This window comes from Bos javanicus, chromosome 17 (assembly GCF_032452875.1).
Source record: "Bos javanicus breed banteng chromosome 17, ARS-OSU_banteng_1.0, whole genome shotgun sequence".
NCBI classification, from domain to species: Eukaryota; Metazoa; Chordata; class Mammalia; order Artiodactyla; family Bovidae; genus Bos; species Bos javanicus.
This window is the reverse complement of record NC_083884.1, coordinates 69,418,173-69,444,238: the sequence shown is the minus strand read 5'-3', so window position 1 is coordinate 69,444,238 and position 26,066 is coordinate 69,418,173. Positions and strand designations below refer to the sequence as shown.

The following is a 26,066-nucleotide window of genomic DNA, read 5'->3' as shown; positions in this document are numbered from 1 at the left end:
TACAGGAGAGAAAGGATTATTTAACCAGACAGTAAACCTAACCAGAAAGGCATCTTTCCTTTTTTTTTTTTTTTTTTGCAAAAATCCACATTTAACACTGCCTCTCCTGCTTTCCTGTTTGCTCCCCACAGCTTCTGGCAGAGCAAAGGAATATGGTTCCCCCTTGAATGGGTAGTATCTCTGCATTATCTCCTGTTTTAAACAAAGCCTCCAGAACTTTTAATTCTTAATGTTTAAGAATTAAAAACATACACTAGCATTATAAAGTTAGTTTTTAGGCCTTCCCACACAACTTCAGAGTCAACCTAACTAACCTTGCCTCAAAACCCAACTCAGACGTTTACTGGTTCTGTCATTTTGAACAGGCCACTCTTCATTTATAAGCTTCTGACAGCAACAATATCTCAAAGTATTATTGTAAGGATTAAATGATCTAATACACAGAAGCAACTAGAAGTGTATCTGGCACTTAGTAATCACACACATTAGCTTAATACTAATGCCCTGGTATGTATCAATAACTCCTTATACCACACACACTAATGATCCTTCTTGAACTCTCAAAATTTAATTACCTCCCCTGACCAAACAAATACATGAATTACTGGAGAATAAACTAATATACATAAATAATTCTTAAAAGGTCTTAATTACAGAAGTATCAATCATACAGTTCAGAACTACAGTTAAAATGTTGAACACAGAGCTCTGATTTAATAGTATCATAATAAGCTAATATAGCCTTAGTCAAACTAGTCTAAAGGAATATCTCATTATTTTGTTAAAACCACATTGTGAATAAACACCATTATCTTCATATTTAAGAGCCAGTATTTACTGGGGAGCTTCCCACGTGGAGCTAGTGGTAAAGAACCTGCCTGGCAATGCAGGAGATGTAAGAGATGGGGAAGATTCCCTGGAGAAGGAAATGGCAACCCATTATAGAATTCTTCCCTGGAAAATCTCATGAACAGGAGTCTGGCAGGCTACAATCCATGGGGTCACAAAAAGTCAGACACAACTGAAGTGAACTGGCATGCACACATTTACTGAACTATGTGCCAATCACTGAGCTGTGGACTTTTCATACATTATCCTAGTTAATCTTCATAGGGTTGCTGAGGTAGGACAACTGATCTTATTTCAGAGAGAGGACTCCAAATCTCCAAAAGACTAAGTAATTTGCCCCAAATCAAAGAGTTAGTATCTTTCTAGATTCTAAAATACCAGAATAGACACTTCACCATGATGTGAATGATCACCTGAATAGAGTTTTTCCCTAAAACAGTAAGATTTTTCCAACTCTACCAATATGACAACATACAATAAAACACTGAAACTTAGGCATTAAGAGAAAAAATTCAATTCAGCTGCTCAGTCATGTCCAACTCTGCGACCGCATGGACTGCAGCACACCATGCCTCCCTGTCCACCACCAACTCCCGGAGCTTGCTCCAACTCATGTCCATCGAGTTGGTGATGCCATCCTACCATCTCATCCTGTCACCCCCTTCTCTTCCTGCCTTCGATCTTTCCCAGCATCAGGGTATTTTCCAATGAGTCGGCTCTTCGCATCAGATGGCCAAAGTATTGGAGCTTCAGCTTCAGCATCAGTCGTTCTAATGAATATTCAGGACTGATTTCCTTTAAGATGGACTCTGGATCTCCCTGCAGTCCTAGGGACTCTCAAGAGTCTTCTCCAACACCACAGTTCAAAAGCATGAATTCTTTGGCACTCAGCTTTCTTTATAGTCCAACTCTCACATCCATACATGACCACTGGAAAAACCATAGCCTTGACTAGACAGACCTTTGTCGGCAAAGTAATGTCTCTGCTTTTTAATATGCTGTCTAGGTTGGTCATAGCTTTTCTTCTAAGAAGCAAGTGTCTTTTAATTTCATGGCTGCAGTCACCATCTGCAGTGATTTTGGAGCCCAGAAAAATAAAGTCTGACACTGTTTGCACTGTTTCCCCATCTATTTCCCATGAACTGATGGGACCGGATGCCATGATCTTCGTTTTCTGAATGTTGAGCTTTAAGCCAACTTTTTCACTCTCCTCTTTGACTTTCATCAGAGGCTTTTGAGTTTCTCTTCACTTTCTGCCATAAGGGTGGTGTCATCTGCATATCTGAGGTTATTGATATTTCTCCCGGCAATCTTGATTCCAGCTTGTGCTTCTTCCGGCCCAATGTTTCTCATGATGTACTCTGCATAGAAGTTAAATAAGCAGGGTGACAATATACAGCCTTGACGTATATTTGGCACCAGTTTCCTATTTGGCACCAGTCTGTTGTTCCATGTCCAGTTCTGTTGGCGTTATTGCCAAATTCAGACTTAAATGGAAGAAAGCAGGGAAAACCATTAGACCATTCAGGTATGAGCTAAATCAAATCCCTTATGATTATACAGTAAAAGTGAGAAATAGATTTAAGGGACTAGATCTGATAGAGTACCTGATGAACTATGAACGGAGATTTGTGACATTGTACAGGAGACAGGGATCAAGACCATCCCCATGGAAAAGAAATGCAAAAAAGCAAAATGGCTGTCTGAGGAGGCCTTATAAATAGCTGTGAAAAGAAGAGAAGCCAAAGCAATGCAGAAAAGGAAAGATATAAGCATCTGAATGCAGAGTTCCAAAGAATAGCAAGGAGAGATAAGAAAGCCTTCCTCAGTGATCAGTGCAAAGAAACAGAGGAAAACAACAGAATGGGAAAGTCTAGAGATCTCTTCAAGAAAATTAGAGCTACTAAGGGAACATTTCATGCAAAGATGGGCTCGATAAAGGACAGAAATGCTATGGACCTAACAGAAGCAGAAGATATTAAGAAGAGGTGGCAAGAATACACAGAAGAACTGTACAAAAAAGAGCTTCACAATCCAGATAATCACAATGGTGTGATCACTCACCTAGAGCCAGACATCCTGGAATGTGAAGTCAAGTGGGCCTTAGAAAGCATCACTACGAACAAAGCTAGTGGAAGTGATGGAATTCCAGTTAAGCTATTTCAAATCCTGAAAAATGAGGCTGTGAAAGTGCTGCACTCAATGTGCCAGCACATTTGGAAAACTCAGCAGTGGCCACAGGACTGGAAAAGGTCAGTTTTCATTCCAATCCCAAAGAAAGGCAATGCCAAAGAATGCTCAAACTACCGCACAATTGCACTCATCTCACATGCTAGTAAAGTAATGCTCAAAATTCTCCAAGCCAGGCTTCAGCAATATGTGAACCGTGAACTTCCTGATGTTCAAGCTAGTTTTAGAAAAGGCAGAGGAACCAGAAATCAAATTGCCAACATCCGCTGGATCATGGAAAAAGCAAGAGAGTTCCAGAAAGACACCTATTTCTGCTTTACTGATTACGCCAAAGCCTTTGACTGTATGGATCACAATTAACTGTGGAAAGTCTGATTAGCACCTCTCAATTAAAAAATTATGTAGATGCTGGAATGCACTACACCTGCTGACAACACCACAATAAAATGTAAGCAGAAGTGAGTGAGACGGATTTTGATTCTCAAATGTCAAAATGTCTTGACTAACAGCAAAACAAGCAACAACTACAAGACACGTTAAAACATACTAAAAATTCTGATGGTATAGGGAGGCCTATGCCATCCATCAGGCCTCCCTGATAGACAGGGAGCCCTGGCGTGCTGCGATTCATGGGGTCGCAAAGGGTCGGACACGACTGAGCAACTGAACTGAAAGGAACTGGATGTAACATGAGTATTTTGCCAACTGCGAGGTATATCCAGGAACTCAGATATAAAATCGTCCCCAAAATTAAACTTAAAAAGAACCCATAAAAGATTGCTCTGTGGTTATATAAGAATATATTCTCTACCTTATTCTTAGGAAATAAACTCTAAAGAAGCGTAACGACACAGTGCCTCAATCTTACTCTCAAATGGTTAAAAGAAAAAACAAAGAGTATGATAAAACACATGAAACAAAGTGTAAACAATTGGTGAAGGACACTGGTAAGCTCCTCATATTAATTCCATAGATTTTACTAAATCTGAAATAATATCAAAGCAAAAAATTTTTAACTTTGCCACAAATGTGAAAGAAGATTAATAAATAGTCTGTAGGTACACAAACATTCGTCATTCTTTCTCTTATGATAAAAACAAAATCCAAACAAGAAAACAGGTTGTATATTCTGAACACAAGGAAGGCTGCATAAGACTGCCCTAGAATGATGTTATGAATCATGTGAATCACATAATCTGCCTTGCTCATTTCCATGTCTTCCAAGCAATCTCTGATTATAACTTTACTGACAAGTTAGGTCCACCATGCCAATGTTCTATTAAATTTACAACCAAACAAAAGAAACAATTTAAAAAGAACTTTTACCAAGGAATTAAACACAAAAGTAAAGGCAGTGCAGTAACAGAAGTCAAAATTGTTGGTTATCTCTTTAGGGTACATAACTGACTGCGAAAGGGTGGGAGGGAGTCTTAATGAAAGAGCTGCAAATGTTCATCTTAATCTGAGTGTAGTTACATAGGCTAAGAAGTTGCCAAAAGTTAGGGTTACAAACTTCATTACGTGCATATCATATCTCAATTGTTTTTTAATTAAAACAAAAAGTACTTTCAGAGAAGTTCTTGGCTCAAATACGAAATCTACAATGCAACAGACTAACTTATATTGCACTGGCATTCAGATTCGTTAACCAGTCCCTGTAATCTTTGTTAACATGAGTGGAGCTCTGAGATGGATATCTTTGAAAAAGAAAAAAAACACTGCACAACTTTTAAGAAAAGGGTGCACAATGAGATCAAGGCACGTGCAAGGAAGAAGGAAGAGATGGCTCAGGAGCTCCTACCAGATAACATTTAATCTTGACTAATCTGTAACATTAACTATGCTACAAAAAGGCTAGAAATCAGGTTAGACATCCTCCCCTATTCTGTCTTAGCCTGCTTGAAAAAGTAAACTTGCAAGTTTTTTTTCCCCTTTTGGGGGGACTATGGGAATAAGAAAATTTTTTTTAATATAGCTTTGGCAAAAACTAAAACACTACACTCTGGATGTTGTCCTTTATTCAAAACAATATCTGCATGTAAGGGCAATATAAACCAAAATCAATGTATGTAATGGTAAAGAGAACCAGAAAACTAACATTTAAGAGGCAAGTATGGAAACAGATAAGGGGAGACCAGCTACTGCTATCTTCCTTCCACTGGGCTATATCTCATTTCAGAGATTCAAGTACTGTTAACCTCGCTGTGTCAGTGTTTCCACTGCACAATTTAAAACAAAAAAATTTTTTTCTAGTTAAACAGTGAAGTTGCCAAGTAACTACTCAGAAACCACTCAACTCTACTTCAAAATTTTTTTAGCCAACAAGTATTTTCTAAGTTCCCTTTCTTAATAACAAAGTGAATACAATCATAAGTTCAGAAATCCACATAAAAGATCTGGGAATAATCATTTATATTAAATTCTATAAAACTAATCTATGGTTAACAGAGAGATTAGATTATAATACCCTGAAAATAGTTGAGCATATTCTTTTTAAAAGCTCCTATAATCCATATGGATTGAAAATAATCCAACTGAAAAAATTAGACAAATGATAACAGGAAATCACAGGAAAAATGCAAATGTTCAACAAATATGAAAATATGGTCAACCTCAGATAACCAGAAATATACAAATGAAAACAATGACAATAACTATTTTCCATCTCTAAGACTGGCAAAAAGATACTATTTAATTTCAAATTCTGAAATGAGCATGGAAAATGACTACTTTAGCATACACTTCTGGTAGGACAAAACTGTTACAGCTCCTCTGAACACCATTTTGGCAGTGTGGTAAAACTATAGCCATGCATAACATACAACCCAGTAACTCTATTTCTCTTGATAAATTTGAGAAGTAGTCACGCATGCACTGAGAGAGATATAGAAAAACCTTCACTGCGACAGACAGTAACAACAAAACAAAGTTTATATAGGGAACATTATAATAAGCAAATGTCTCTAAGACATATTACTGAAGAAAGCTTAAGATGTAGAGAGAAATGTACAGTGTATTAAGAAACAAGGGGAAAAACTGAGCCTGGACTTGTGACCCCTGCCCACCACCTCTGCCCACAGCTTGGTTCCTTCTCCCACCTGTACGGATGTGCATCTTTCAAGAGCAAGGAAGGTGAGGATCAGTGAGGTTATTACTTGGTTTGCCCAGGATCTGCTAAAAGTAGAGAACTCCAATTCCCAGGGAAATTATTATTATCACTACATACAGACACTTATAAAGAAACTGGACTTCAAGGACATTCACCTCAGTACTGTGGCTGAAAAATCACAAAATTAGTAGAAATTATGTTCATGCCATCACATTCTAACAAAAATAATGATTTCATATGAACCTACTGCTATCCTCACCCAATGACGGTGGCAAAAAGCTGCTTTGTGTATACAAATCACTGGCTTCATACTTTCAGAGAAGACACGCCTCCTGTTGGAACAGTTCTGACACTGTTTTGATGAGCCAAAGTTGGCTCCGTGGGTTAAGCAACAATCTTTAGATCAAATGCACTTCATATCTGTGCTTTAAATCAAAGTCTGAACAATCCCTATGCTAGAGAATTATTTACACATGAGGTTAAAAAAAAAAATCTTTATTCCTAATACATGTACCACACTGGTCTTGACATGATTTCCTTTGCCTCTAGGATTCTTTTCCTAGCATTCAAAAAGTTTAAATAACAGCCATTTCCTTTTTGTTATGTAGATGGAAAAAATAAATATCCAAATGAATATAACACAACATTCAGATATTCTAAATACCAGAATATTCTAAATACCAGTAGGAATCAACACTGAATAGACCACTTTAACTTCCCCAGTGGCCAGTGGTTAAGACTCTGAGCTCCCAATGCAGGTGGCATGGGTTCAATCTCTGGTCAGAGAACTAAAATCCCACACACCACAAAAAAACAAACCCTGCAGCTTCTTTTTAAAAAAGTATATGAATAGACAAATTCAGCATGAATACTAAGTTTACTAAATTCCCACATTCAGACTTCAGCTTAAGAACCTTGTACTCCTAAAGTCTTAAGATTAGCCTTGAACTTACTGGGCTTAGTTTTACATAGTAAGACTCCAACAAAATGTTTTCTCTAGCCTATTACAGATGGTTTAATTAGCATAAATACGTCACTAAATTAACATAGTATGTAACCTAATAATGTTTTAAAAAACTGAACTACTGAGTTTCTGAGTTAATTTTTTTTATTAGTGTTCTCATGCATTTTTTGAATGTTTTTAAATGAAGTATAGTCAATTTACAATGTTGTGCTAATTTCTGCTGTACAGCAAAGTGGCTCATTTATACACATATATACATTTTTTAATATTCTTTTCTACTGTGGCTTATTCCAGGAGATTGGATATATTTCCCTGAGCTATATGGTAAGACCTTGTTGTTTATCCATTCTAAACATAATAGTTTGAAACTACTAATCCCAAACCCCCAGTCCATCCCTCTGACCCCACTTCTCGAGTTCTCCAATTTTAAAGCAAATTACCTGTCCTCAAGAATAAGAAAAGCACAGGTGAAATAAATTACAAGCATAAAGTCATCAACCAGTATCCTAATAAAGTCAGATATCTGAAATAAATTATAAACCTAATTATACTGGGTTGAATTTAACCTAGAAAAATATTTCCTACAAATTAAAACCAAGATTGGAAACATCCAAAGGCCAATATAAATTAGTAGTCCAGAAACACTTATTATTTTTCAAGAGCCAAATTTCTTACTGGGCATATATCACTGTTTTACAACAATAATTTTATTAACCTCTTGATAAAAACTTTCCTTCCTCCTTTCTTGGCTAGCTTTTGCAGTCAACACACATAAAATCAAGCAGTTTAAACCACTTCAAACCAAATGTGTCAGTGAGAAATCCATGGCAAGATAATGTCATTCACTTTCTAGTATGCACACTTTAGTATAAAGAATAACAATGTGCTATGCTAGAAGAATTAGGAAGGGGGGGGGCTTTGAGCAAACTGTTTTCACGCCCAGGGTAAAAGAAAAAAGGACAGGAAACACAGACTGAGGAAACAATCAACTGCCCAGAGACTACCACCAAAACTATGCAGCCATATGACACTATCTCCCCAAACATCAAGAACTATAATTCTAGATTTTAGCGTGATACAAACTCTCTCTTATGGGAAGAGAAGAAATAAGAAAACTAACCGTACAAAGCAACTATCCATTCTCTGTATTCTTAAAAGCAAGTATGACTGTGCACCTCTACCTTTTGGTATCCACAACCAGTAACATCATTTTAGTTAAAATTCCCTTCACTCTTAACGTATGACATGATATAGTCCCTTTAAATTAACAGCCGACTGAGAACTTCCAGACTGACTCTGCTGAAACCCCTAGTATACAAAAGACAGGAGACTTGTCCTAATCACTCATCAGTTTGAAGACTTTATTAAAAAACAAACAAAAAAGATAATCCCCCAACTCCTATTCCTTTCCTTTACAGGCTACAAACTGAATGAGGTCATTCTGGTTCCCACTGTATCCACAGGCCTAGGACATAACAGTGTCAGTACATAGGTGGCATTTGGTAAATGTTTATTGTATTAATAAACCTAAGCCAAATCCTGTATTCCTGATCAGGGAATCGTGACTTCCCTGGTGGCTCAGATGGTAAAGCGTCTGCCTACAATGCAGAAGACCTGGGTTCAATCCCTGGGTTGGGAAGATCCTCTGGAGAAGGAAATGGCAACCCACTCCAGTACTCTTGCCTGGAAAGCCCCATGGACAGAGGAGCATGGTAGGCTGCTACAGTCCCTGGGGCCGCAAAGAGTCGGACAGGACTGAGCGACTTCACTCACTCAAATCCTGTAGAGAAAACAAGCAAGGATAATAAAGAGGAAGATGTTTCAAGGCAGAGAAAATGCTTCAGAGAACTCAAAACTGCTATCAAAATGAAAACCTTTAAAGTTCAAAGTTACCTAGACTACATGGAAGTTATTTTAAATTATATGATCAATTTAAAGATGCCTGTTTAACATCATGGACTTATTTCTCAATACAAAAAGAAGTAAGACCTTATCTTGGCATACATCAGAAGGTTAGTGTAAGAAAGAGCTATATATATACACATAGAGAGAGCGCGCTATATAGAGAGCTCTAAAGAAAGTTCTCAACAGCTCTATACAGTTCATACTTTCAACACTTCCTTCAAGGTTTATCTCATGCCACATAACACCAGTATTTACTCATCTTTGCTAAATCAATCACTTGAATCGTCTGCTTTAGCCACATACGACATCTGATGATTTCAGATGGGAAAAAGTATTTTCCAATCTCAAGTAAGCAACATTTCCATATCAAATGATCCTCTGCCACTTATTCAAATCCCATTGTTACCAACTATTACTTACTCATAAGCTGTCTTCAAGCTACACAAAGATCTCACTATCCACCTATCAGAGACTCAATATGTCAATTTACCCATAAAATGACTTTTTACCGAGACTTTAAAAATTGTAAAACAAAAGCAAAAAGTATTAAATAACACACAATATTTTTATAGCTTTCTTTTATCTAGTAGTAATAATGGTGGCTGACTTTATTTTGGGGGGCTCCAAAATCACTGCAGATGGTGACTGCAGCCATGGAATTAAAAAGACGCTTACTCCTTGGAAGGAAAGTTATGACCAACCTCGACGGCATATTAAAAAGCAAAGACGTTACTTTGTCAACAAAGGTCCGTCTCGTCAAGGCTATGGTTTTTCCAGTAGTCATGTATGAATGTGAGAGTTGGACTATAAAGAAAGCTGAGGGCTGAAGAATTGATGTCTTTGAGCTGTGGTGTTGGAGAAGACTCTTGAGAGTCCCTTGGATAGCGAGGAGATCCAACCAATCCATCCTAAAGGAGATCAGTCCTGGGTGTTCTCTGGAAGGACTGATGTTGAAGCTGAAACTCCAATACTTTACCCACCTGATGCGAACAGCTGACTCACTGGAAAAGTCCCTGATGCTGGGAAAGATTGAGGGCAGGAGGAGAAGGGGACAACAGAGGATGAGATGGTTGGATGGCATCACTGACTCAATGGACATGAGTGTGGGTAAACTCCGGGAGTTGGTCAAGGACAGGGAGGCCTGGCGTGGGGTCGCAAAGAGTCGGACACAACTGAGCAACTGAACTAAAAAATGATGACAAAATCACAGGAAATAATGATGACAAAATGACATCTTCTGTCAGTATTTACATGCTAGCACTAGTCCTTGAGTATTGCTAAAACTGACACCAAGATTTGTTCCAGAGAAATAACGGTTCTGGTGAACAAAGATGGTCCCTACTTAGGTGAAAATTACACATTACAATTATAAAGTCTACTAGCTATGTGTTACAACTTTTAATGCAAATCCCAGTACAACTTTTAAAATCTTATATGAATGGTCTTTTCTCACATGCTGAGGGAGTAGAGACTACTACTAAGAAAGCAAAATTGATGCCTGCAGTCCTAAATAATGACCCAGCCACAAGAGATACCTTTGGACACACAATTTTTTCTCTAAGCAATAAATAAGAAAACGTAATGCCACCCTCAAGTGAAGGGGAAAAAAAATCCACTTAGAATCACCTTTCCTCTTCTAAGGTTAAAGTGGGCTTTTAAGAGGCTAGTCCTCTTGAGTTATTTCCGAATTCTAATGAATTCTAGCTGGTGAAAACCAACAGAAAATCCTTTTCTAAAGGCGTTGGGATATTATATTGATAGAACAAGAACAGAATGAGCAGTCACTAATCAGTGACCCAAGAAGGACAGGTCATGGGGGAGCATTCTGAAGAAACGTCGTCCACTGGAGAAGGGAAAGGGCAAACCACTCAACATCTTGCCTTGAGAACCCCATGAACAGTATGTAAAGGAAAAAAGATATGACACCAGAAGATAAGCCCCCCTGCCCCCCAGTTGGTAGGTGTCCAATATGCTACTGATATTAGCTGATATAGCACTGATCGTGGCAAACACCCTCTTCCAACAATCCAAAAGACGGACATCATCAGATGGTCAATACTGAAATCAGACTGATTATATTCTTTATAGCTGAAGATGGAGAAGCTCTACACAGTAAGGCTTTGAGCTGACTGTGGCTTAGATCATGAGCTCCCTATAGCAAAATTCAGTCTTAAATTGACGAAAGTAGGAAAACCACTAGGCCATTCAGGTATGACCTAAATCAAATCCCTTACGATTATAAAGTGGATGTAACAAATAGACTCAATAGATTAGATCTGGTAGACAGAGTGCCTGAAGAACTACGAACAGAGGTTCATAACACTGCATAGGAGGAGGTGACCAGAACCATCCCAAGGAAAAAGAAATGCAGGAAGGCAAAGTGGTTGTCTGAGGCGGCCTTATAAATAGCTGTAAAAAGAAGAGAAGGAAAGGCAAGGCAAAAAGGAAAAGATATACCCAACTGAATGCAGAGTTCCAGAGAAGAGCAAGGAGAGAGAAAAAAATGTCTTACATGAACAATGCAAAGAAATAGAGGAAAACAACAATAGGAAAGACTAGAGATCTCTTCAAGAAAACTGGAGATATCAAGGGACTATTTCATGCAAGGATGGGCACGACAAAGGACAGAAACAGTAAGGACCTAACAGAAGCAGAAGACATTAAGAAGAGGTAGCAAGAATACACAGAAGAACTGTACAAAAAAGGTCTTCATGACCCAATAACCACAATGGTGTGTGGTCACTCACCTAGAGCCAGACATCTTAGAGTGTGAAGTCAAGTGGGCCTTAGGAAGTGTTACTATGAACAAAGCTAGTGGAGGTGATAGAATTCCAACTCAGGTATTTCAAATCCTAAAAGATGATACAATTAAAGTGCTGCACTCAATATGTTAGCAAATTTGGAAAATTCAGCAATGGCCACAGGACTGGAAACACTCAGTTTTCACTTCAATCCCAAAGAAGGGCAATGCCAAAGAATGGTCAACTGTGCTCAATTCACACGCTAGCAAGGTAATGCTCCAAATCTTTCAAGCTAGGCTTCAACAGTACATGAACTGAGAACTACCAGATGTACAAGTTGGGTTGAGGAAAGGCAGAGTAATCAGAGATCAAATCACCCACATTTGCTGGATCACAGAAAAAGCAAGGGAATTCCAGAAAAACATCTACTTCTGCTTCACTGACTACGCTAAATCCTTTTGACTTTGCAGATCCTAACAAACTGTGAAAAATTCTTCAAGAGATGGGAATACCAGACTACCTTACCTGCCTCCTGAGTAACCTGTATGAAGGTCAAGAAGCAACAGTTAAGAACCAGACATGGAACAACGGACAGGTTCAAACTTGGGAAATAAGTACATCAAGGCTGTATATTGTCACCCTGCTTATTTAATTTATATGCTAAGTACATCATGCGAAGCAGGGCTGGTTGAAGCACAAACTGGAATTAAGATTGCCGGGAGAAGTATCAACAACTTCAGATACACAGATGATATCATATTAATGGCAGAAATTGAAGAGGAACTAAAAAAACCTCTTGATGAAGGTGAAAGAGCAGAGTGAAAAAGCTGGCTTAAAACTCAACATTCAGAAAACTAACATCATGGCATCTGGTCCCATCACTTCATGGCAAATACATGGGGAAAAGCAGAAACAGTGACAGATTTCATTTTCTTGGCTCCAGAATCATTGAGGATGGAGCCTGCAGCCATAAAATTAAAAGACGCTTGCTCCTTGGAAGAAAAGCTATAACAAACCTAGACAGCATATTACAAAGCAGAGATACCACTTTGCCAACAAAGGTCTATATAGTCAAAGCTGCAGTTTTTCCAGCAGTCATGTACAGATGTGATAGTTGGACTATAAAAAACGCTGAGCGCCTAAGAACTGATCCCAGGTTGCTGGAGGAGACTCTTGAGAGTCCCTTTGACATCAAGAAGATCAAATCAGTCAATGCTATAGGAAATCAATCCTGAATATTCATTGGAAGGTCTGTTGCTGAAGCTGAAGCTCCAATACTTTGGCCACCTGATGCGAAGAGTCAGCTCACTGGAAAAGACTCTGATGCTTGCAAAGGGCAAGACGAGAATGCAGTGAGAGAGGATGGGATGGTTGGATGGCATCGCTGACTCAATGGACTTGAGTCTGAGCAAATTCAAGGAGACAGTAAAGGACAGGGAAGCCTGGCATGCTGCAGCCCATGGGGTCACAAAGAGTCAGACATGACTTAGCGACTGAACAACAATATGAAAAGTGCACAAAAGAAGTGACTCTTTAAACAGTGAAAGACAGAGGCTTATGTACTTAATTTAAAAGAAAATGTAGGAGATGAAAAGAATTCCATGGGGAACAACATATAGATTTCTAGAGGAATAAACAGAAGAAAGTTTGTGATAATGTTTATGCAAGTATAAGGTGGTCTTACCCATTTTTCTTCATGGCCATAAATTTCTCTGGAGAGAGGATTTATGGGAGCCTCAATCCAGAAGTTTCTGTTTAGAGATAAAGGAAACTCCAAGAAGGCTTCTTTCTGAATTGTTGAATATCAAATGCCTTTAGTTCAAAATAATCATGTATCACTCGGATCCCCACAACAGAAAACAAGGAGCAAGTTTAAGCAAAACTTAAACTAACCAGGATCAATGTGTGCTCTACTGCTTCAAGTGTGTCTGACTCTTTGCAACCCCATGGACTGCAGCCCCCCACGCTCCTCTGCCCTAAGAATACTGGAGTGGACTGCCACTCTCACCACCTGGGAAGTCCAACAATAACAATACTTAAATGCTAACTGGCTTTTTTAAAGATCCCATTTAAAAGGCACACATTGTCAGACTAAACTTTAGTAATGAAAATCTATATGATAACTATAAGAAACACACTGTAAATAAAAGACACAGATAGCTTGAAATTAAAAGGATGGAAAAAGACCATCCAAATTCTAGTCTAGTCCAAAGAAAGCTACAAGAGCTATCCATACTCATGTCAGATAAAGTTGCCTTTCAGTTCAGTTTAGTCGCTCTGTCGTGTCCGACTCTTTGCGACCCCATGAATCACAGCACGCCAGGCCTCCCTGTCCATCACCAACTCCTGGAGTTTACCCAAACTCATGTCCATTGAGTCGGTGATGCCATCCAACCATCTCATCCTCTGTCATCCCCTTCTCCTCCTGCCCTCAATCTTTTCCAGCATCAGGGTCTTTTCCAGTGAGTCAGCCTTTCACATCAGTTGGCCAAAGTACTGGAGTTTCAGCTTCAACATCAGTCCTTCCAATGAACACCCAGGACTGATCTCCTTTAGGATGGACTGGTTGGATCTCCTTGCAGTCCAAGGGACTCTCAAGAGTCTTTCCAACACCACAGGTCAAAAGCATCAATTCTGCAGTGTTCAGCTTTCTTTATAGTCCAACTCTGACATCCATACGTGACTACTGGAAAAACCATAGCCTTGACAAGACGGACCTTTGTTGACAAAGTAATGTCTCTGCTTTTTAATACGCTGTCTAGGTTGGTCATAGCTTTCCTTACCCAAGCTGCCTTGGGGAGAGCAAATAATACCAAAGTAGGACAAATCATTATGATAAAAGGGTTAACTTACTAAGAACACATCCCAACTGTGAACTACATATGCACCTGAAGACAGAACTTCAAAAAACATGAAGCAGAAACTGACAGACCTGAACCTACAGATGTGGCCTGAGACTTCAGCACTCTTCTTTCAGTAACTGACGGTACAAGCAGGCCAGAAACGTAAGTATATCAAAGACCAACAATGCGATCAACCAAAACCGATGTCTACCTGCAGGATACATATTCTTCTCAAGGACACACAGCATATTCACCATAATGCACCTCAAAATAAATGCACCACAAAATAAATCTCAAATTCAAAAGACTGAAATCCTACAGAGTATGCACAGAGTATGCATAATGCACCACAAAATAAATCTCAAATTCAAAAGACTGAAATCCTACAGAGTATGTTCTCTGATCACAAGGGTATTAAATTAGCAATCAGTAACAACACACTTCTAAATAATCCATAGCAAAGACAAGACATTACAAGAGAAATTCGAAAATATCTGACATAGTACGTCAATTTGTGGGTTGCAACTGGAGCATTGCTTAGAGGAAATTTTAGAAATCTGTATACAAAATGATGACCCTTAACCCTTATCTCATTCATTAAACAGAATTACTTCAAGTTGTAAAACACTTCAGTTTCACAAACCTAAATGTAAAACATAAATTTTCCTTCTGGAAGTTTTGTGGTTTTAAGAAAATATTAGTGACTTTAGGCCTACAGAAGATTCCTGAGATAGGCTGTAAAGAATATCAAGTATAATAGGTCAGCAAATAACACTTCTTAAAAATTAAAATTTCCAATCTTTGAAAGATACTATTAAGAAAATGAAAAGGGAAAAGCCACAAATGATGAGAACATATTCCACAAAATATGATCTGCAAAATCTGTAATAAAGGATTCATATCCAGAAAATCCCCTTCGCGGAGCACAGCTTTTTGGTGGTGCAGGGGCTTGAGTAACTCAATGGAGCTATGAGCCATACCGTGCAGGCCACCCAAGATGGACAGGTCAGAGTGCAGAGTTCTGACACAATGTGGTCCACTGGAGGAGGGAATGGCAAACCACTCCAGTATTCTTGCCTCGAGAACCCTATGAACAGTATGAAAAGGCAAAAAGATATGCTACTGGGGAAGAGCAGAGGGCAATCACCAATGGCTCCAGAAAGAATGAAGCGCAGGGGCCAAAGCAGAACCAATGCTCAGTTATTGATGTATCTGGTGGTGAATGTCAAAGTAAATCAATCCTGTATATTCACTGGAAGGAATGATGGTGAAGCTACAATACTTTGGCCACCTGATGCAAAGAGCCAACTCACTGGAAACGATCCTGATGCTGGGAAAGATTGAAGGCAAGAGAAGGTGACGACAGAGGATGAGAGTGACTAGACAGTATCATCAACTCAATGGACATGAAGTCAAGCAAACTCCAAGAGACAGTCTGGCAGTGCCGCGGTCCACGGGGTCGCAGAGTCGGACATGACTTAGAGCAACTGAACAACAACAACCACCTAGAAAAGATGAAGGACTCTTGCAACTTAAAAAAAACTCCTGATTTTTCAACTGGGCAAAAGATTTTAAAGAATACTTCAAAGAAGATAAATGAATAGCAAATAAGCACATGGAAAGATGATCAGTGTTACTCATCTGAAAACTGTAAAGTAAAACTACAATAATATGTCACTACAGACCCACATGCACATGTGCTAAGTCATGTCTGATTTTCTATGACCCCACATACTGCAGCCCGCCAGGCTCCTATGTCCACGGGATTTCCCAGGCAAGAATACTGGAGTGGATTACCATTTCCTCCTCCATGGCATCTTCTAGACCTAGGAATCGAAGTCATTTCTTGCACTGGCAGGCAGATTCTTAACCACTGAGCCACCTGGGAAGCCCACAGACCCACAAGAATGGCTGAAAAAAGACTGACAATGAAAGTGAAAGTGAAGTAGCTCAGTCGTGTCTGACTCTTTGCGACCCCATGGACTGTACAGCCTACCAGGCTCCTCCATCCATGGAATTTTCCAGGCAAGAGTACAGGAGTGGGTTGCCATTTCCTTCTCCAAAAGACTGACAATACCAAGTGTTAAAAAGAATGTGGAACAACTAGAATTCTCATACACTGCTGGTGGGAATAAAAAACAGCGTAGTCACTTTGGAAAACAGTTGGGCAGTTTCTTATAAAGTTATACATTCACTGTGTGACTCTGTAATGTTCACTTCTAGGTATTTAAATGAGAGAAACTGAAACAAATGCCCAAAGACCTATAACATACATTCATAAGGAAATTTATTTATTACTAGCTAAATAATACATACATTCATAAGGAACTTTATTATCTAACTAAAAACTAGAAACTCAAATATCCACAACTAGTGAACAAAGAAACTGTGGAATATCCATATAATGGAATACTACTACAATTAACAAACAGAAAGGGAAAAAATGGAAGCAGTGACAGATTTTATTTTCTTGGGCTCCAAAATTACTGCGGACGGTGACTGCAGCCATGGAATTAAAAGACGCTTGATGGACAGGGAGGCCTGGCGTGCTGCGATTCATGGGGTCGCAAAGAGTCGGACACGACTGAGCGACTGATCTGATCTGCTCCTTGGAAGGAAAGCTATGACAAACCTAGACAGCGTATTAAAAAGCAGAGACATTACTTTGCCAACAAAGGTCCGTCTCGTCAAGGCTATGGTTTTTCCAGTGGTCATGTACAGGATGTGAGATGGACCATAAAGAAGGCTAAGCATGGAAGAATTGATGCTTTTGAATTATGGTGCTGGAGAACACTCGAGAGTCCTTAGACTGCAAGGAGATCAAACCAGTCACTCCTAAAGGGAATCAACCTTAAATATTCATTGGAAGGATGGATACTGAATTTCCAGTACTCTGACCACCTGATGTGAAGAGCTGACTCATTGGAAAAGACCCTGATGCTGGGAAACATGGAAGGCAAAAGAAGAAAGGGGCGTCAGAGGATGAGATGGTTAGATGGCATCACCAACTCAGTGGACATGAATTGGACCAAACTCAAGAGATAGGGAATGCTGGTGTGCTGCAGTCCATGAGGTCACAAAGAATTGAAGACAACTAAGCAACTGTACAACAATTAAATAGAACAATCTAATACTACTTTTAACAACAGGAGTGAATTTCAAAGCATTATGTTAGATCAAAGAGGGCAGACACAAAATAGCATGTACTGCGTTAATATTATTCCATTTATACGACATTTTAGAAAAATGGCAAAACCATAGTTATTGAAGATGGGAAAGGACAGTGATCCAAACTTTCTGGAGTAATAAGAAAGAGTATTTTTATGACTGTATACAATTTTCAAAACTCAAACTATATAGTTAAAAATGAGTCAACTTTGGAAATTCCCTGCCAGTCCACTGGTTAAAACTCCATACTTCCACTGCAGGGGATGCAGGTTTGATCCCAAGTTAGGGAACTAAGATACTGCATGCCATGCAGCAGGGCAAAAACAAAAAGTGAATTTTGTGCATTATACCTCATTGAAGCCTCCCTCTGACCCCACTCAGCAGCAACAAAAAGTCAGAGGTATAAACATATGCTCTAGATAAGGCAAGTTTTTTTCCTAAATCTCAGAATAGGGCTCTAAGAAGTTAATGTCTTGCCCCCAAATCATATTATCAATTACTGGTGAAACCATGTTTGGGGATACAAACCATTTTATTGTAAATCTAAAACACAGAATGTAGGATTTAGGATGACCATGAGAATCTGTATAACTGAAACCATTTCGATGAAGCTCCAGGAACTGCATTTAACCCACAGTGAACAGTAAAGGAAGTTTCAGTTTACTTGGGGCAAGCTGGCTAAAACAGATAGGCTAAAAGTTGGACGGTGTAGCACAGACTTCTCAAATACTTGGCTTAGGACGCTCTCACCAGTGGTCAAGTTTATTTTGGGAATAGATTATTTTAAAGTTCTTCATGTTCACTGCAGTGCCTTGCACATTAATCCCATTATTCAAAGGTTTCCAAAACAATTCTCAAACAAAGTTTTGAGTAACTATATCTTTCATTCTCCCCTTATATGTTACAATCAAGCTATTAGGGCCAAGTAATGAAAGAACCAGGTTTTGTAAGGAAACATAATGCCAACAGCTTATTTTAAAACACAAGAAAATTGCTCTGGATACTTAACAACCACATGAATCCTAACCTCAGCCTTTCATGTCTGTCACCAATTCATTCACAGGCGTCTAACATCGAACTCAGAAGTAGGCAGTCCACGGCACCCACAGCAATCACTAGTGGTTCACTATTCTCAGCATATGAAGCTTATCTTTCACTTCCTTTTATCTGTTCTACTTTTCATTTTTCTCTCCTCCCTCTTTCTGCAATCTTTATACAATTACCATGGCCTCTTTTTAAGAAAACAACAGAGGATATTCATGACGATGAGTGAAATTATGATTATAATCTAATTTCTATCTTTGCTCTACTACTTATGGTTATAATCTCTTTAAAGGAAACCTCTACATTGTACAGGTATAAACAGAAAAGAACACTGATCCATTCTATACCCATCCTAACACAATTGAAAATACGTCATCATTTTCACTGATTCTGAGTATCGTTTTATATACAAACTGAATTTACCTATGAATATTAAATGCTCACCCTGAGATTAAAGTCCAAACTATCTTTAAACATTATTGGACTAATATTAGATATATTGATCAGAATTTTTAAATGAAAGAAACTCAAGCTAACTTAAAATCAGAACTGCCTGGGCTTCCCTGGTGGTTCAGTAGTAAAGAGTCCCTCTGCCAAGTAGGAGACATGGGTTTGATTGCTAATCTGGAACGATCCCACATGCCTCCGAGCAACTAACTACTGAGCCTGTGCCTGACTACTGAGCCTGTGCTTTAGAGCCTGCGAGCCACAACTACGGAGCCCAAGTACCACGCCTGCCGAAGCCCTCATGCCTGGAGCCTGTGCTCCGCAACAGGCCCAAGCACCACAACTGGAGAGTGGTCCCAGCGCGCCTCACCTCAAGAAAGCCCTTGCACAGCAACAAAGACCCAGCTCAGACTCAGCACAGCCAAAAATAAACTTTTCTCTTTTTTTTAAGTCAGAACTGCCTGGCTCACAGAAGGATATGAAAGTGGTGCACAGAAACAAAAAGAATGAACTTCAGGAGTAGGGCCTCAAAGTCTCAATGCCACCGGATCCGTTTCTTTTATCTCAGGCTCCTCTTGACTCATTTGTTCTCATTCTCTCCCACTGCAAGGAAACCTCCTGCCTCCCACTAGAGGCAGTTCCAGCTTCACAAATCCAGAAAACTGACAGCTTGCTCCTGTCATCTGTGTAACAATACCAGTAAAGAACACCTATTGGCCCTTTGTGTCAAATGCCAATCAGTACTACAAGTGATACAGACACAAAATTGGCCAGGTCTAACACGTGCTCAACTCTTAATGCAACAGAAAATGAGTAATGAGAAATCCTGCTGAATAAATCAAAAGCAGAAACTTGCCTCTATAAGTTATCTTGATTTCACAACTCAAATGCAAGGATCTCAAAAACAAAAATCCAATGAAAACCCCACTCCTTTCACTACTAGTATAATCAAGTGTTGGCTTAAGGACACAATGCAAGAATTAGCAATAATCCTCCAGATATAACCCAAAACGTATAAAATAAGGAAATCTAACCCTTGGCTCTAGATCACTGACCTAAAATTACAAAAAAGTCCAAACACAGAGAGGGGAAAGGAAAAGGTCCACTTAATGAGCAAACATATATATATATATATGATAGTTTAGCAAAAGACAAAACAATCTCATTTTAAAAATCCACTCTCTGATGGCACAAATCTGAGACGCTTTGGTGATGATATAGTCAACCGGACTTCCCTGGTGGCTTAGAAAGTAAAGCATCTGCCTGCGATGCAGGAGACCCATGTTCGATCCCTGGGTCAGGAAGATCCCCTGGAGAAGGAAATGGCAACCCACTCCAGTATTCTTGCCTGGAGAATCCCATGGATGGAGGAGCCTGGTAGGCTACAGTGCATGGGGCCCACAAAGACTCAGACACGACTAAGCGATTTCACTTTTCACATATAGTCAACACAGCAATGGCCAAGAATCATACAACACTTGGGGAGTTAAATATCTCTGGAGAAATGCGTCCTTCCTTTTCTGGCTGTGTCATATAGTCTACAGGATCCCAGTTCCCTAACCAGGGATCCATCCCAGGCCCCCTGCAGTGGACTCCTAACCACTGGACCGCTGGGGAATTCCAGCTTCCTTCCTTAAAAGAGACATTTTTTAAGTGAAAAGGAATCAAATTTCCTAGCATATTCTACGGAGAAGGCACTGGCACCCCACTCCAGTACTCTTGCCTGGAGAATCCCAGGGATGGAGGAGCCTGGTGGGCTGCAGTCCATGGGGTCGCTACTAGTCGGACATGACTGAGTGACTTCACTTTCACGCACTGGAGAAGGAAATGGCAACCCACTCCAGTGTTCCTGCCCAGAGAATCCCAGGGATAGGGGAGCCTGGTGGGCTGCCATCTATGGGGTCGCACAGAGTCGGACACGACTGAAGCAACTTAGCAGCAGCAGCAGCATATTCTAAGTTTTAAATTACTTTGTTTCAGGGCTAATCATTTCACAACAACTGACTGTTATAAAGAAAACCCAGCAACCCCAAATTCTTTGCTGATCCACCATGCAGTTTAAACGACACAGTTTGCTACCTTCTACAGTTTTTATCTTTCCGGCATTTCCAGTCCTACTCAAGCTGTTTCTGTTCTACATAACTGCATGTGCATTCAGAATTCAATTCAAACGATGACCTACATTTAGTAATATCTGAGTACCTATAAGACATAGAAAAAGGCTCACTCTACTAATTCTTATCTTTCAGGCTCAATTTGAGGGAATAAAATGGTACTCTATTTTTAATAAGTAGCAAATTTATTTATGATAAAGAAATTCCTTAATACAAAGTTCTACTGGTCATACTGCTTACGAAAAATTACAAAAACATAGAGCTGCAAATAGTGTAAGGGAGAAGGTCCTTGTTCATAACAATTTTAGCAGCCAACACATAAGAGAACTCTTCTACATGCTTCACCATTTATTAGTCATTTATCTTAAAACAACCCTACAACGTATTATCCCTTTTTACAAAGGGGGGAACTAAGGCACAAGAACATAAGTCACCTTGCCCAAGTCACAAAGACAGCTGATAATTCAGATACTTCATGCCTCTGAAGCAAGTCCACTTTCAGAGCATTTTTACTCCTAAAATATGCAGTGCTAGTAGGCCAAGGGTCTGCTCCTCTAAACTGAATTGACTCTGGTCTTGCTTCAGTTTCTTCGAGTCTGTTCAAGTAGGAAACAGTAGCTACAGTGTCTGACATGAACATGATACTTGTGCTTACTACTGAGCTAAGTATATTCCCTGAGCTCTAGAAAACTGATCCAGCACTGAGCTTCTTGAGTTAACCTTAAGTCATGACAAGACTATTCTCATCCAGTCCCAGAAAAGGAAATAGCACCACAGCCCCACAAAGGTCACCACCATTCTGTATCCTCACCTTGTTGTCCATCCCCAAGTTTTACAACATCAGGGAAAAATCTTACTTGCATTCTACTATGGAAATCTTTCCTATCATTATTCCCAGTAGATACAAGTAAGATCTCATCTTGATTTCTTGGCTGACTTTCACTGATGGTATCCTAGTATGAAGCTTTGAAATAGGACCCTGGGATAGGCCATTCCCTTCAAAGGGTCTATCATTACTCCTTGGTGAGTCAGCTTCTGGACTGCTGCCAATGTGCTTTTTGTTAACTTTATCATGAAACCGTATTTCTGTAGAGTTGCAAGGGTGGCCAAAACACTGCATTTCAAAAGGCTCCCTCAAGTATTTATCAAAGAAAGGACACAGATACATATCCAAGCAAGCCACTCACATATCTCAGTAAAAGAAGGAATAACCCAAGCAGGTTTATACAGTATCATGTTAAAAGATTCTCTTAAGTGCAAGTGTCCAAAAATGTCCTGTAAAATCTCCTGGTAACTTGGTTTAAGTAGGTGTTATGCAAATGGGTATATTTTAAAGTTTTTTATGCTCTTGAGGAAGGAAAAATTATTTTTCTCTGTATCAGGTAAGCTAGCTGAAGAATTATCAAGTTAAGGAAAGTTTGAGATACCCAGGAATTCTCTGAAGGCTCAACAAATATCTCTAAGGGGAAAAATCTATTTTTGTACCTTTTAAGAGGAACTCACTAATAAATTTTTGGAATTCTAGTTTTAAGAAGGTAAAACACTGTTGGGAATGGGGGAAGGGTGTATGCAGTGCAACTGAAGTACTTCCACAGAGCAGGAGTGCAGAACTTCCTAGCTCCAAAGAAAGTGCTGGACAGTTATAATGCCTTCAGGGAAAGAAGCAGTGTTATTCCTGTAGTAACAGTAGCAACAATCACAATAGGCCTATATGGAGTGCTAGCTGTTAAAAGCACTTGCTGAATCTAATAAAAGCCCCAAGAATACTGTTATCCTTGTTTTAAAATGGAGAAATCTGAAGCAAGAAGTTAAATTTGTCTAAGATCACAGAGTACTAGTGGTAGAACCATGACTCAAACCTAAGCCTGAGCTCTTATTCATCAAACTAAACTGGAAAAGTAAAAAGAGCATTCAACTTGGTATCAGAGGATCTGGGTTGAAGTTCTAGTTCAGCTACTCACTAGCAGTGCAATCTCAGACAAGTAATGACAGCTTTTACACACAATTTATTCACCTGTTAAGGGAGAGTTAATAGTATCACCTGCCCTGACTACTTCACAAGGTAGCAGTGAAAATTCAGTGTGCAACTAATACAACTAATTAAAATTTTATTTGTAATACTGATTCCATAACAGTTGCTACCTCCATATCCCCATGTTTCTAATTCTGGCAACCCTATTCTGGAATTCTCAACATGAATCACCAATATTGCAGTCTCAGGAAAAGTGAAGAGCCTAAGTCTTGCCCCTATCTAACCACCACACACAGAAGAGGAATGGTTACTTTCAACCCCCATTACTGTCAAGACTGGGCATCTCCAGGTAGATATTTCCACAGGAAATAGCTAGAAAACGATAGCCCACAAGTGAGATATCCCCTTAACCAAAGGTTCACATTTGAAGTGCAGTAAGTCTTGGTTCTAAACACAACATTCAGTTTCTAACTCAGAAGAAATGTACATTGCTGAAAGAAGCTCTGTAGCTCTGTATACCAAGTACCTCAGTCAGTCTCTGAAAGGCTCAAACTGAGACCCTGAGACTAATCAAAAGAAATACACACATACTATGCTCAATCATACCACCTGTGGTCTCTAGTCCTCTGAAGAGTTAGAATTGGAACCTCAATAGTAATTTGCAAAAATTGCCTGCAATTTCTTTTCCAAGGTAAAAAGGCCTTACCTCTTTTTCTTGGCTTCACACCATTAGAAAAAGAAAGGTCAGTCACTACACAAAGAGGATAATTTAATTCAAGTAGCTAATCAACCATAAACTAAGTGTCAAGACATGTTCACATGAAATAGGCCATCAATGTTAGTATTTCCAGTCATCTTGGGGGAGTCTACAGTGCTAAGCCTGTTCTCCTTAAGACTTTTCACAACCAATTATATAACCATTCTGCTAGCTAGAGGAACAAAAGAAAGTCAAAGGCTCACAATTCAAGAGCTACTAAAAACAAAATATAAAATTATGCAGTGGGTTGGAGGTGGGAGGGATGTTTAAGAGGGAGAGGACATGGGTATACCTATGGCTGATTCACATTGCTGTATGGCAGAAAGTAACACAACATCGTAAAGCAATTATCCAATTAAAAATAAACTTAAAAAAAAAATTATGCACTAAGGAGTTTGATAAGTAAATATACCCACTGATTAAGTACATGTGCCTATTTCCTTAATTTTAAAAATACTATTTACAGTTTACACTGTAAGGTTATTTATATAACAAATTACTCTCATTCTAAGAGTGAAATTTTGGGAGGGATTTACTAAGAAAATAACAAAATTCTGTGAATATTACAAGCTTTTTAAGGTTCCATAGTAAAGTTAAAAAACCTCTAGGCACCAGGTTTTTTTTTTTTAACCATGAGAAAACACATTAATACGGGCACACACATACATGTGTGTTAATATGTTTATACCAGCTCTGAAAACAACCTGAATGATCTTGGAACGTGAATATAAAAACCGGGATACATCCATACAATGGGATGCTTCAGCAATAAAAAGTAACCCCCCCTGATACACAAACTACGAATGTCTCCAAGTGCATTATGTTAAATAAAAGCAGCCAACCTCAAAAAGTTACATGCCGCATGATTCCATTTACATCAAACTCTGGGAAAGACAAAACTGTAGTGACAGAGCACATCCGGAGCTGCCAAAGACAAGAAGTGGGAGTTCCCCCAACTGAAGGACCAGGAGAATTTTTGAGATGGTGGAACTCTTCTATATCTTGATGAGAGTACTGACCACATGCTTCCAAAACTTGCAGAACAGTACTCAAAAAGGGTGACTTTTCCTGTATACAGATTATACTTTAAATTTCATTATTATACTAAAAAACCATGGCTTAAATTTTTTCAAACCACAGATGTGACAGAATCTGTATTATAGTTCTGAAAAACAGGGACCAGATACCAAAACAGCAGAACACTAAACCATGTTAGAGCTGCCTCCGAGTCTGATAGCTCCCTTCCATTAACATTTTGCCTACAAATCTAAACGGTATCTGCAGGCAGAAACAAACTGAGGATTAAAAAACAAATCCATTTTTAAAAGAAAACTAGTGTTCACATCCTAGGCATTTTAAGAAGAAAATGAGCTTTGTCAAGGAGGGAATAAAATTCAAACAGTAAATATTAACATTAATCTTTTCCATAATCACGACAGTCACAACAAATAAGGTTCCTTTTCTAATTTCGGTTCAAAAACCCAAAATTTTACTTTACAAAACCTGCAAAAGATTATTAAAAGATCTTAACGTTTGCCTAAAATCTTTAAGAGCTTTCACTTAACTGGGCAATACAGCAAAGAACTCAACTACCTCTCAAGTTACTTAACCCCATTTTGCCTTGATTTCCTCGTCAGTAAAACTGGAATAATTATAATTAAGTATAATAACTGGGGCTTCCCGGGTGGCACCACTGGTGAAGAACCCCCAGTCAATACAGGAAAGAGACTCAAGTTCATCCTCTGGGTCAGGAAGATCCCCTGCAGGAGGGCATGGCAACCCACTCCAGTGTTCTTGCCTGGAAAATTCCATGGACAAAGCCACCTGGCAGGAGTCCCGAGTCCGACACAACTGAAAAGACTTAGCACACACACATGCTGGGAATAATCCCAGACAATTAAATGACTTAATACATACAAATTGCTTAGAATAGTCTCTGGCATACTTAGAAGTCTCAGAAATT

At 39.1% G+C, this 26,066-nt stretch overlaps 1 protein-coding gene and 1 non-coding gene across 16 annotated transcripts in view; one reads left to right on the top strand and one right to left on the bottom strand.

Annotated features, from left to right (window-relative positions):
• Positions 1-26,066, bottom strand: part of MTMR3 (myotubularin related protein 3) — a 129,892-nt gene that overhangs the window by 85,446 nt on the left and 18,380 nt on the right. The window lies entirely within an intron of this gene.
• On the top strand, positions 8,680-8,751 carry TRNAC-ACA (transfer RNA cysteine (anticodon ACA)). Its single transcript has one exon. It is a non-coding gene; the product is annotated as a tRNA-Cys (tRNA).